This window comes from Physeter macrocephalus, chromosome 13 (genome assembly GCF_002837175.3).
Source record: "Physeter macrocephalus isolate SW-GA chromosome 13, ASM283717v5, whole genome shotgun sequence".
NCBI lineage: Eukaryota > Metazoa > Chordata > Mammalia > Artiodactyla > Physeteridae > Physeter > Physeter macrocephalus.
The window spans coordinates 61,402,402-61,416,487 of record NC_041226.1 but is presented as its reverse complement, the minus strand read 5'-3'; the positions used below and the strand labels follow the sequence as shown (position 1 = coordinate 61,416,487).

Here is a 14,086-nt window from a genome sequence, read left to right as displayed (position 1 = left end):
CGGGAGAGGCCATGGGAGGGAGAGGCCCGCGTACCGCAAAAAAAAAAAAAAAAAAAAAAAAAAAAGACACATGAAATGCAATGTTCATTGCAGCACTATTTACAATAGCCAGGTCATGGAAGCAACCTAAATGCCCATTGACAGACGAGTAGATAAAGAAGATATGGTACATATATACAATGGAATATCACTCAGCCATAAAAAGGAATGAAATTGAGTCATTTGTTGAGACGTGGATGGATCTAGAGACTGTCATACAGAGTGAAGTTAAGTCAGAAATAGAAAAACAAGTATCGTATATTAATGCATGTATGTGGAACCTAGAAAAATGGTACAGATGAATTGGTTTGCAGGGCAGAAGTTGAGACAGAGATGCAGAGAACAAACATATGGACACCAAGGGGGGAAAGCCGTGGGGGGTGGGGATGGTGGTGTGATGAATTGGGCGATTGGGTATGACAAGTATACACTGATGTGTATAAAATTGATGACTAATAAATGTATAAAAATATAAATTAAATAAAATTCCAAAATTAAAAGGAAAAAACTAATACTAAACTTTCTTTGGAAATATGTTAATATAAATGTTTCAGACATTACATGAAATTCCTAAAAATCTTATATGTTCTGGTATAATGTTATGTCATAATTCTAGTTATTACTTTAAAATGTATATCTCAGAAATAACTAAATTTCCTTTTCAATTGCATTATTATGAACTTTCATCAAATCTTTAACCGTGGTCATTTTTAAGTCTTTTGTCATTTACAGACAGTTCTGGGTGTACTCTGATGCTTTCTGTTTGAATAAAAAAAAAAATCCTAGGCTAAAGCCAAAAAAAAAAAAAAGCTGATTATTGAAATACAGAACGCATGCTTTTTATTTACAAAGATTTAAAGGACACTTATTTGGACTCTGCCATCAGCTATTTTATTATATATGTCACCATGACTTTCTCTGTGGTATAGGAATTTATTGATTACAAATATTACAGTCTTCCCTAGGCTTGTGAATATGAATGCATTTCTTTTCTTTTTAATTAAAATTTGACAGCACAAGTCCTATAAATTAAATTAATTAATTAATTGGGAAATACACAATAGCAGGAAATTCTATTGAAAATATTTTCTTTAACTTTTATTTCATACTTCTTTGAGATTTTACAACTGAAACCAGCGAGTTGTAAAATCTATGGGTAGCATTTAGGAGTAGATCAACTTATTTAGCAAGATACATTTAAACTTTAACCCTGACGTCAACCCAGATGGACATTATTACATGGCTTTGCTAAGCAAAAAATAAATTTACTTGACAAAAATTGCTACCAAACTTCCCTGTCAGCAATATTTACATTACTGGAGAAAGCAAAGCAAATTAATTGTTTTTACCCTATGGCATAGTTATGTTACAGTCAGCGTTTTCTAATTGTATTCTTTTGTTAGTAACATAATTTTGCAGTTTTATTTACTGGTCATTCTGAAGAATACTTTCTGAGGACATTACAGAAGACTTCTTTGTTTTCAAAGAACTTCCACTTAAAATTTGATAATACAGACAGCATTAGCATGCCTGGCAAGCATCCTTCCTATATCATTACTCAACAATCTTTAAGAGTAAAGTTTGATGTATTATGAACATTTAAAATGAGATACATGTATATGTTTGAAACATATATAGTTATTAACACAATAGTAAGATAATAGCATAATAATATCAACATTAACAGTTATATTACACTGATTCTTAATTAATCATTCGTTGATATTACTAGTATCTTTCAATTATAGTAATTATATATTAGTATATAATTACACTATATAATAATGTTATATTTGTAATATAACCATAATTATCTATAAGTATAATAATTAATAATTATATGTAATATGTTGTAAATATAAACAATATGTTAATATTTATATGAATATAATATTTTATATTTATTAATAAACAAGTTTATTTATTTATAACCAATATTTACAATTATTATGTATATGTTTAAAATATTGTAAATATAAACAATATGTTAATATTTATATGAATATAATATTTTATATTTATTAATAAACAAGTTTATTTATAACCAATATTTACAATTATTATGTATATGTTTAAAATATTGAGTACTCACTTCCACATTGATAGGCATTTAGGCTGTTTGCAAAATCTGTGCTTATAAACAGTGCTGTGATATATTTGTATGTATATAGTAAAACTATAGAACCATGAATGACATTCCAAAGAGTCATCCTCTCAGGGAGAGTGGAAGCGGATGAGAAAACTCATCATTTCCCTTACTTCAGTTAGTAAAATGTATACACTTTATAAAATCACATATATCAAACGTGAAAAAATGTCAACATTAACAATTTTATGTGGCAGGTATATAGTACTCATTCTTTCTTTTAAATATATTTGAATTTAAGCAAAAGAGATAAAAACATATAAAGATTCCTGCACAAAATATGTTTCAAATTTAAGACTAGTTTAGAACTAGTTTCCCCAACCATATTTATTTATACACATTTTAATTATACTTCTTTCACTTACATCCAAGTATCCTATTATTAAAATTATAACCAGGAACTGGGACTAGCACATGACTGTCTTTAAAACGGTGTGTTAGAGAAATCCACATGTGGTGTGGAAGTCATTATGGATGCCTTCATCTTAGCCAGGAAGTTGGTAAGTAATGAAGCATCTGCTTTAAGCGTATCTTGGGATGCAGACCATTTGCCTCCTAAGAGCTTTAGGAGAGTTGGTTGAATATTGCAGGATAATGGAGTGTTGTAGTCACCACTGTGGTCATCACAAATATCCCTCGGTTCTACTTTAAAGCAGAGGAAGCAAAGAGCAGAGCCTAGCAATCAGTAAAAGTATTATATGGGGTGTGTGTGTGTGTTTGCGAGTACTGCCACAAATCATCAAATGGCTCAAAATAAAATAATTATTTTCTGCTGGACTGCAAAAGTGAATTATTTTTCATCAAGCCAAACTTAGTGAGCTTGGCCAGGGTGGGGAGGAGTAAGTGGGAAATAAGCTGAGCCTCTTTTGCTGTGCGTTCATTCCCCACACCACAAATACAAAAGTAGCCCACAAACTGTCCTTCAAAGATCCATTCCTAGAGGGGTAGCACAGCCACAAAAGATTAACCCAGTCTCATTCACCCTGACTGCATTTTTTTCAATTGCAGTGTTTAAGAAGAAATTGTTAATCTGAAGATTGGGATGAACAGAGTGGTGAATATGTTGCTAAGAATTCAAAACCATTAGAACGATGTACAATTCAAGGACTATGTCTTGACAGGACTTTATGTCCTAGCTACCTGTCCATAGATTTGAGATATTGTAAACGTATAAATTGTTGACTTAGTTTTTAGTTAGTTTTGCCCCATGCAGCCTGGCAAAGTGGCCCCTAAATTCACATTGATATGCAGTGTTCTAGGAGAGTGGTGAACCCCAGGATAGAATTTATTTTCAGCTATTATCTTATACGTGTTCAAAGAAGACAATGGACATCTTCCTGTCGGTTGGAACCCCAAATTGCTATTGACCAGTCAAACAAAAAGTACCCACCCCATGTCAGAAAGACCTTATTATGTTGTCCAATAGTATATGCTATATTTCCCCTTGATTCTTTTTACTAATGGAAGATTTTGTATTGATTGCCTAGTTATTTTACTGGTTATTTCAAAGCTTAAAGACCCATCTCTTTCATACAGATAGGTGGATAGAGCGGGATGGGGGGAGATTACATGTCTACATGACCACATTGTACCCTCTGGCTGTACAGAATCCATATCTTTTTTTACATAGCACACTTACTAGATTCCTTTTTAAGCACGTATATGATAAAAGGGAAGGATTTCCATCTATGCTAGCAACACTTATTTATTAGAAAAGATACAAGATACACAGAATTTAAACATGAGATTCATTTTAAAAGTATTTTTATTAAACACTAACCTTAGCAGAAATTTTGTCACCGGGCCGGGTGGACGCGCGTTGTAACAAAACAGCTTCAACCGAGGAGGTCAACGCAAGGCCAGGACCAGCAATCTCGGTTCCAGTAAGCAAAGAATTGCAAACTACCACTTTAAGCTTAAGCGCAAAGCAGAGTTTATTTTAACATAGGTACACTCTCAGAGAGGAAGAGAGACACAGAGAGAGGCAGAGCCGGCTGTTGCTGAGAGCGGAATGTTTCAGCGAAGTGAAGCAAGCCCTGAGCAAAGTTTATCAAAGCAAAGGTACACTCTCAGAGAGAGCGAGCGGGCTGTTTCTGCGAATTGAAAGCAACATTCCTGTACAGGCTTAAGGGCGCTTTCAAGGAGCATTTTGCAAGGAGGCCGGGGTGAGTGACAGGGAATCATTATTTGATTAACAGTCCCGAGCTATGCAACAAGTTTACTGCTGTGCATGCTCTCGCCCTTGAATCACTAAGAAACGCCCACTCGGGGTGTGTGAATGTCAAAACCGAAGGTAGATTTTATTATAATTATGGTATAATGAGTTTGGGTTAACTATAGGTTATACGCCTGTCTGGTCTGGGCATGCGCAGCCCGGGGAAGTCCCCTCGTGTTACCGTGCCCCTCTTTATTAGGATAAGCTGCCCACCACACGACCATAGTTTCACCCGTTCTGGGTGCGGTCAAGGAGGAGTCCCCAAATGGCTGGGTGTGTGACTCGATTTCTTCTTGTTTTTCTCACCTCTGTCACCTCCTTGCTGCTAATGTCTGACTACCTAGCAATCTAAGTCTTTTTTATGGATTATCATATTTAATGTCATGAAAGTCATTTGCAAGAGAAGTTATTATTATTCACAGCAAATCGATCAGTGTCACAGACATTTTTTTGAGTGTCAGCATCAGTATTTGACCTCAGGCGGGAGAAATCCTAACAGGAAGAAAAATCCCGAAACTGAGGGTCACCAGACATCTTTAAGGCATCTTTAAGGCAGTGATGCGTAGCAGTTTTTAAGAATGTGATTTTGGAGTTCCGGCACATGGCTCGAAATCCCAGGGAAACCACTTACTAACTGCTAGCCTTTGGGCATAACATCTCTATAAATTCACATGCCAACATCTCCTCATCTGCAATTCCAAAATCCAAAGGCTATGACAACTAAAAGATTTCGAAAGTTTTGTGCAGTCCTGCCTGGTGGTAAAATTTAATCTAATTACCATGAAGACACTTAGGATCTCTATTAACTCCACTTACTGGGCATATCCAAATATTTTACTATAGGTATTTTAATATTTTTATTATGTTTGATTAGACATACTGCTGTAGATAATTCGAGTTACAGCAAAAATACAGTAGATGGATCACATTGCTTCTCTGAAATATTTTAGATACAAAAGCATATCTGGCTCAAGACTTTGGAATAAAAGATCGAACACCTCTTATCCCAGTTGTAAAACTGGGGGAAAATAGTGTCTATTGCATAGAATTTTCATGGCAATGAAAATAATGTGGAATAGTTACTGAGCTCAATGTCTGCCTCTTAATAATCACTCAGTCCATGTTAGCTATCATTTATATGCCCCCAAGGTAAAAGCTACCACTGACTTGTGAAGAAACTGGTATGAGACATCCTAAGTAACTCGAAATCTCTAGCTGTCCCAGATCATTGCTCTCCTTCTACTTCTTTAGCACATAACTGGCCTGCGTCTATAAAGAAAATCATCTACAGTGGGAAAATGAGGCTGAGTTGAGATAGTATTTTTCTCAGCATCAAGCTCCATGAAACAGGGAGGCAATATCGTCAGAATTCTATTGCAAGAAAAGTATAAGCCGATCATTTTATACTTGGGTAACAGGTTTTTGGGGGAGAGCAACAGACAGGATTCTCGAAATAGATGAAGATTCCAGAATCATAAGACCTGTGGTCCTTTTTTTTTCTTGTGGGGGGGGGGAGGGGGGATGGGTGCCAAAATATAAATCATAAAGCACAAGTCCTAAAACATAAAACTCAAATCACAAGTGTCAGGATAGGAGAATCAATTTGATGTTGGGAAATTGGAACAAATACAAGACAAATCAAAATAAGTAACGCAAAGTTGTTGACTCTGAGATCATAAAAAATCAAGCTCTGGGCATTGAATCTGTGTGATGGAGGCAGCCTGTAAGAGGCCCTCTGCTGGTCCCGGCCTCATGGTGTTCATTCCCTCGTGTAATTTCCTTCTCTTGAGTGTGGGCTGGATTTAGTAACTTCCCTCTAAGGAATAGAATATGCCAGAAAGCAGTTCTAAGCTTAGACTGTAAAAAGACAGTGGCTTTCATCTTGGCTCCTCTCCCTTGCTTGCTCCGGAATAAGCCAGCTGCCATGACATGAAGCTGCACTAAGGAGATTCCCACAGGGAAGGGAGCTAAGCCCGTGAAAAGCTGAGCACCTCAGTCCAACAACCTGAGGAACCGAATCCTGCTAACACTTCTCTCAGTCAAGCTCTGAGATGAGACTTGACTGAGCTTGACCAGTCAAGCTTGGTCAGATGAGACTGACCAAGAACTTGACTGCAACCTCAGGAGAGATAATAAACTAGAGGCAAGATCACACAGCTAAGCAACACTTGGAGTTCTGGCCCACAGAAGCTAAAGGCATACAAATGTTTGCTGTTTTAAGTTTTGGAATTTTTTTTATACAGCAATAAGAGTAATAAACAATTTAACTACAGAGATAATTCTAAATACCTCCCATTACAGAACAGAATATAATTTTTATAAACATATATAAAGTTAAAATGGGTGGTGTAGGTGGAGATAATAACAAGAAATAACAATGAGTGAAGTGCACGTAGAAGGAAATATATGTTCTACTATTTTTTGTGGATGTTATACTGGAGTAAAAATCCTATCGAGATTTCATAAGTCATGAAACACAAACACAGGCACATAATCTAAGTCACTAGAGTGCACAAAACAGAACAAAATCAAATAATGTATGATAAAGCACAAAGAATTCATAATAAAACATGGATATCATTAAGAATGATAATAAAGAGAAGAGGAAGCAGGAGAAATAGCTAACATATGTCGAGCAATTGTTATATTTCTGTTCCTCTTCTTAGTCTTTTATATCCATCAATCATTTAATCCTTACAACAGTCCTAGAAGATGCATGCTATTATGGTCTTCATCTTATAGATGAGAAGACAATTAAAAATTCACTATATTCTAAAACCCATGGGACATAGTTAAATCTGTGCTCAGAAAAAAATAATATCCTCAAATATTTGTTATTAGTCAAAGGTAAAATTAATACATGTCTTCAAATTAATGTCAAAAATAACAGAAAGAAAAGCATACGAATGGAAGGAAATAAAATATTCACCACTCTATGCTAAAAAAAAAAAAAGTCAGTATCATGTTTAATTAGAATCCTTCCCAAATTAGGACCTTTGCAATCACTCTTTTCTCTGCCTGGAATCCTCTCCCCAGGAACCTGGGTCTTCATGGTATCTGAGTCACATGCTGTCATATGCTCTTTGCCTCTTAATAGCTCACATGTCACCTCCTTATGGAACCTTCTTTGAACACAAAAACTAAAAAGATTTTCATGCAGTCTTTCTCTCTGGAGTTTTCTAGTAACTCAGGTACATTCACAAAGGGTAATCATATCCATCGTATATTGGCCATTATTTCTCATAAGTTGATGGTTGTCCTAATTTTGTGGTCCATGCATGCTGTCAATTAGTCCTTTTATTTATATCACTTCATTAGTTTTCTCTTATGATGCTATACTTCCTCTCCATCTAATTTCTCAGAAGTCACCACATACAATATTCTTGCAAAGAATCATAATGAATTATTTAGGTCTAGCAATTATAACTCTAAGTAGGATGATAATTCTATCCCCCAAAATAATTTTATTACATTTTAAAATTTAATTGTAAACAAACACAAAATATACACTAAATGTTGAACTCGGTTAAAGAAGTAAGAGTCAGCTTATTCATTATCACTACTACTGATTATAGTAAGAATTGAATTGATGTGTAAAAAACAGACACTTCACCTGTCATTTCCTTGTTGATGATAAAAATCCTCTTGTCAGAAAGTCTGAGCCATAAATACATCAAGTTCAGCACATACATATTTAAGGAAAAGTTTAGCAGGTAATTATTTAAGCAGTAGGAGAATAGGCAGTTCACAAATACAAACACATTTCAGACAAATGTAGTAAAAAATGAGACTATTTAGATTTTTTTCTGCAAAAATTTTTGTTTGTTAAATATAATTCTGTGAAAAATAATCTTACAGTGGTAAAAGAATTATCCACATGGGAAGTATCACGACTGTTTGGGTTATACATGGGAGTATTTTGAGTAAAATTCAGGGAATGGTGAGAAAATTGCTATATTCCATATTTTGAGTTTCTCTTTTTTTTTCTCCTATCCCTCAGATATACACAGAGTTGGTAAAATGTCAAGGCTCACTTTGTGAAGCAGAGAAGTGCAGACAGATAAGATCTACAGAAGTAACAAAAAAGGAACTGGTAATAACAACTAATAGCAACACTTCTAGAAATTCTGTTGTGCCCCTAGAGGAAAGCTGACCCTTAGACTAGAAAATAAACCATACACGTATTGAAGTTACAAAAGAAAAGGCACCAAATAATTCTGGTCAATAAATAAATTTATACATTTTTTAATATGGTATTTCTTTCAATCCTTGTTTATATAACTGAAACCCCAAGCCTTCAGAGCTACATAAAATACCTATTATTTTTTGTTTAACTTTTCAGTTAAAGAAACCATTTATAGTTAAAACTTTCTGTAACCCAAAGGATTTTCTTAATAAATGAACAAATGAAAGGTTTTATTTCTTAATTTTTAGCAAATAAAAGACTTTCTCATTCTTTATACTTACTGTTAAAATGATTTTACCATCAAAAATTTGAAACAATTTAATTTCCTGTGGCTATTGCCATGTGCCACTGTTATTTTTATTTGATTTATGTTTGTAGAGAAATGAAACTGACCATCCATCCCTTTATTTATTCTTCCCTTCATAGATTTCAAGAATCAAATTTTTTAAAAAATCTCTGGAAAAAAGTAATTACCAAAGAGGAGTTTTTCTGTGAAATTTCTTTCATACAACTGAAAGAAAAATAATCAAAGGAAGTCTGCAAGTATGCTATCATCACTGAAAATCAGAGTGCCCATATTGAACTGCAACTTTGTGCTACAAAACAATTTGAATCCAAATTGATAAAAGAGTAAATGAATTGACACGTATCTCGCTGTCATGATAAATTCTGTGAAAGTGCATAAATGATGAAAATTATTAAAGAAAATCATTAATAATCTCGTATGTGAGGAATAGGTATTTAGTGAACAAGGAAATGTTATCAAATTCCCTGCAGGAAGCTCTTTTCCTCCAACCCATGGTAATAAATACTTCAGATGTCAAAAAATGAAACACAGAAGTTTGAAAATCTATGCTTCACAGGGAAGTCCATTTGGTAAGAAAGTAAAAAAAAAAAAAAAAAGACAAATTTTAAAGAGGATAAAATCAGGATAAATTACTGAAGTCTAAAGTCCAAAACTTTTATTTTGTAGATGGGGTAACTGAAATCCAGTGAGATTAAATGACTTGGCCAACATTGTGGGAAGCAAATGCAATAAAACCAAATTCCTGCATCCCGGTTCATGCTGTTTCCACTAATTCAGACTGACTTCTCTATTTCAGGGATAATAAAATTAGGTAGAGTCCTGAAAAGATTTCTTTAGGGAATATCCATGAATATGATTTGTAGTTTCTCAAACACAGTGTTAAGAGTATTTCTGAGTAAGTCATATGTAGAAGAGAGTTTACATGTAAAGAAGCAAAAATTGACCTTAGAATAATTATAAAATGGAATATATGTTTTGCTCTACTATGGGAAATGTTCTATGTATTTTTAAATAAATAAAACGAGAAGTTAGTTATGATTCCAATAACGCTTAAGAGAAAAATTTCACAACACATTGATCTTTCATATTAAGAAGGAAAGTGTAGAAAAAAACATAGGAATAATGAAGGATAAAGCACATAAAATATTATAAATATAAAGGATTTCACGTGCAAGAGTTAAATAATATATTAAAAATAATTATGTTGAAATCAACCCCTCTAAAATTTCAAGTAGAAACCATACATTTGAAGCTAAGTGTGCACTTGTGAAATGTATAATATAAGCATAATATAATCCAAAAAACAGGGTATCCAATCATGCTATGAAATAAAAATATACGACATTTTAATTTTTACAAATTGTATTGGATATAGACCATGAAGAATTTCATTTATTTTTTTCTACTTAAAATATTCTCTTCATTCAGTCATTCCACACCAATTTATTGATTGCTGCATGCAATACTGGATGTTCCTGGGCGTCAGAAGTGAACCAATCAAGAAAAAACAAGCAACCATACAAAAAACTGCTTTCAAGGATCTCAAGATCTGATATAGGAAGAAGACAATTATCAAGATACTTAAGGTAAAAACATAGTATGGTAGGTCAAGATGAATATTGAGGAGAAACTTCAACAGGGAATAAGGAGAGAGATTCTCAGTGGAGGGTATGAATTTAAGCAGGCGATCTAAAAGCACTCACTGGAAGAGGGACACTCCAGGAAAAGGGGTACTGAAGTCCATGAATCACTAGGACAAAATATTAGACAAAGGAAAGGAAGAGTACAATGTAAGAAGATGTTAGAGAATTCGTTTTATTCAAGGAACAGCCAAGAGACCAGTATATCTGAAGAGGTTAACAAGCAGGAAAAATGTATGAGAGGAAAAAAGATCCTGAGGTCCTAGATCATCACACGGACTTTGATTTTCACTCTAAGCCGTTGCAAGATTTTGTGTAGAGCAGCGGCTGTCAACATTTAGGTGCATCAGAAGCACTGAAGGGATTGCAAATACACAGACTGATGAGTTCTGCCTCCAGAAATTCTGATTCAGTAGGTCCGGGTTGTAACCCCAGAATTTCTTGCTGGACTAAGGACCACATTCTGATTTTGACCACTGGGGAAGAGGACTGACATGAAATGTTTTAATTCAAGTAATCTGATTTATTTTTGGAGATGGACTGAAATGGGACAAGGGTATAAGCCGTGGAGGCAGGTTTTTCTCTCTGAAGGTTGTGGTTGAATTCATTTTCAGTTTCACATGGCATAGTTTGATTGTATTAGATTGTGTGTGTGTGTATGTGTGTGTGTTTATGATGATCTTCAAAAGACCATAGTGACCATTTATGGGGGAATGCCAATCATTGCAGGGGCCAAGTGTGCACCTTTGATGCAGGACACGAGCACACAGGTTTGTGCCGAGGTCCTTGTCCTGTGCCCCACGCTGCAGTCTTGGGCCTGAGTATCTGAGCCATCTGCTTCATCAATTTGTCATTGGTTAAGGTGACATTCTTTAGATGTCTAACTTGCAAAGGAATGATTGCTTGCTTGCTTGCTTGGGTCTGTGGCTACTTTCTGGAAGAGAAGGTCATTGAACTTAACGTTAGATGGGCGATATGTGATTGATCTTCAAGCTGGGGATCCTTCTTGGCAGCTACCTCCAGAGCTAAGAGGAAGGAAATTAAACAAAACTTCAGTGCCTGCCATCAGCATACCAGGCCAGTGAAACCTAAAGCTAGTTTCTGAGGTCTGGGGAATGTCCACTTCTCACTGCGTCTTGAGTTCTAGAGAGGCAGTCCCTGATGAAAGGGGCATTACTTTATGCACTACTTTCGTTCAAAGCTCAGTGGAATTTGTGACAACCCTGGCAGACCTCCAAGAGGAGTCTAGCTGCCCCATCTCTCTGAACTACTTGAAGACCTATGGCTATCCACTGTGGTCACAACTCAGTCACTCCTGCACAAATATGTCCTAGAAGGATCTAGATTATACCTTTCCGTGCCGGCCTACCATTTTACTGTCCAAACAAGAATTTCGAGCAAATCCCAGCTTAGCAATTTGACTGAAATCATTAAGGTACTCTCCAGATCTGAGGAAAAAAGAAGAGGCAGGAAAAGAATGCTATGTTTGAGAAGTAAAACAAGCTTTTGGCTTTTTTTCTGTGAGAAGGACTCAGAGACTTTATGTACACAGTGCAATTTCTCTGATAAATACCAGAAGCACTACATATATCCCATTAAGAATGCTAATTCCCATCATGGGAAAATTCTAGAATGCAGCATTGAGCCCTTGAAGAATAATGCAGAAGGAGTTGAAAAGTGATTAACTTTGCAAGCTAACAAATCAGTGGCACTGAGAAAAACATAAAATGTAAGATAGAAGAAATAATTTGTTACTTTGAAAAAGTTACAGTTTGTGCTGAACAAGGAAGAGGCTATTCTTAGGCAAATACAAAATGAAGAGATGGACATTATAACAAAATTAAATGAAAACCTTATAAAAATTTTCAATCATGTCTGCACATTAAAACATCCACAGAGCAAGGTAGAGGGTGAGTGTGTGCAGTCTGAACTGAAATGGCTGACAAATGTTGTGAGTATTCACCACAGAAATAAAAGCCTAAAATACATTGATCACTTTTCATCTTGATTAAAGAAATATGGATTACACTCTTCTTCCACAGTATACTGGCTTGGACAAAATTATCAAGCCATTGCCAGTGGATGTGATTCTAGATCTTCAAACAGCATATCCTCAGTTTATTATCTTCGAGGATAGAAAAATTATGCAATATGGAAAGACCAAACAAAATCATTGTTATAACCCAAGGAGTTTTTCTTCTGCCCTGAATTTTAATAGATTTAATCATGGCAGACATTACTTAGAGGTAGTAGTGGAAAACAAGCCTAAACGGGTGGAATTAGCCATTAGTTCTAGGTGGATTCTGGGCAACTGGGAGAGTTGAGAGTAGATATGTTGCATTGGATCCTAACAGAATCTAGCTTCTGCCAATAGTAAAACCTGGTAAGACTTGCATTTGTCTGGACTATGAGTTGGGTGAAGTTTCCTTTTATAATAAGAATGACAGGTCTCCTCTCTATATTTTAATGGTTGTTTTACAGAAGCCCTTTGGCCATATTTCTATACTGGAACAGATTCTGAAACTTTAAGAATCTCTTAGTAACAGATTATGAAAGATAAAGTACCTGGGAAACAACTATTTCATTTTCTTTTAGTTTTTGCATATAACTTAGCCAGTAAATTTAGTCTCAGGAATTTGTATTCTTTTAAGTTTTATGACGAGAAAACCAGAATATATTTTTCTTCTTTATTTTCAACAATATAAAAACATGGTAGCAATACCAATTTCATAGATATTATGTGTACAGTGGTCAAGTGCTTTGAAATTCTAAGATAAACTTTTTGAGAATTATATTACTTAATACATCTGTGATGATTAATTTCACATGTCAACTTGGCTAGGCTATGATACGCAGATATTTGTTTAAACCCCAGTCTAAGTGTCACTACAAAGGTATTTTGTAGATGAGTTTAACATTTAAATCAATAGACTCCGAGTAAAGCACATTATCCTTCATAATATGGGTGGGCCTCATCTAATCAGTTGAAGGCCTTGCAAGAAAAAAGACTGAGATTCCCCAAGAAAGACACAGTTCAGCCAGCATTCTGCTTTCAGACTGCAACTGTAGCATCAACCCTTCTCTGGGTCTCCAGCCTGTCAGCCTACCCTGAAGATTTTGGACTTGCCAGCCTTTATAATCATGAGCCAGTTCCTTAAATAAATCTCTCTCTATATAAAAATGCACATTCTACTGATCCTGTTTCTCTGGAGAACCCTTACTAATACAACATCCATCTATCTCTGTCTATCTATCTATCTACTTATCTACCTATCTAATTTTAAAAAACTGTAGTGGGCCACTGTAGTATTACTTGTTCCGAACCCCTTTTCTAGAAATTTCACCTTCAGGAAGGATTGAAGATGGAGAAACACCACTCCCCAACGCCAACGTACTGCACTGAAATTCTTATGGCATAATAGAACAAATAAGTGACTGTTAAATGAGGAGCCTTTTAGAAATAAAAAAAGAAAGACTCAGATAACCATGAATTTTGGTGAATCAATGCCATACAGCATTTTTAAACCTAAAATTACAATGCTTGCTAAAAAAA

At 35.1% G+C, this 14,086-nt stretch overlaps 1 pseudogene; it reads left to right on the top strand.

Moving 5' to 3' along the window:
• Nucleotides 1-12,010: 12,010 nt before the first annotated feature.
• Nucleotides 12,011-13,073, top strand: LOC102992104 (tripartite motif-containing protein 60-like; annotated as a pseudogene).
• The last annotated feature ends 1,013 nt before the right edge of the window (nt 13,074-14,086 follow it).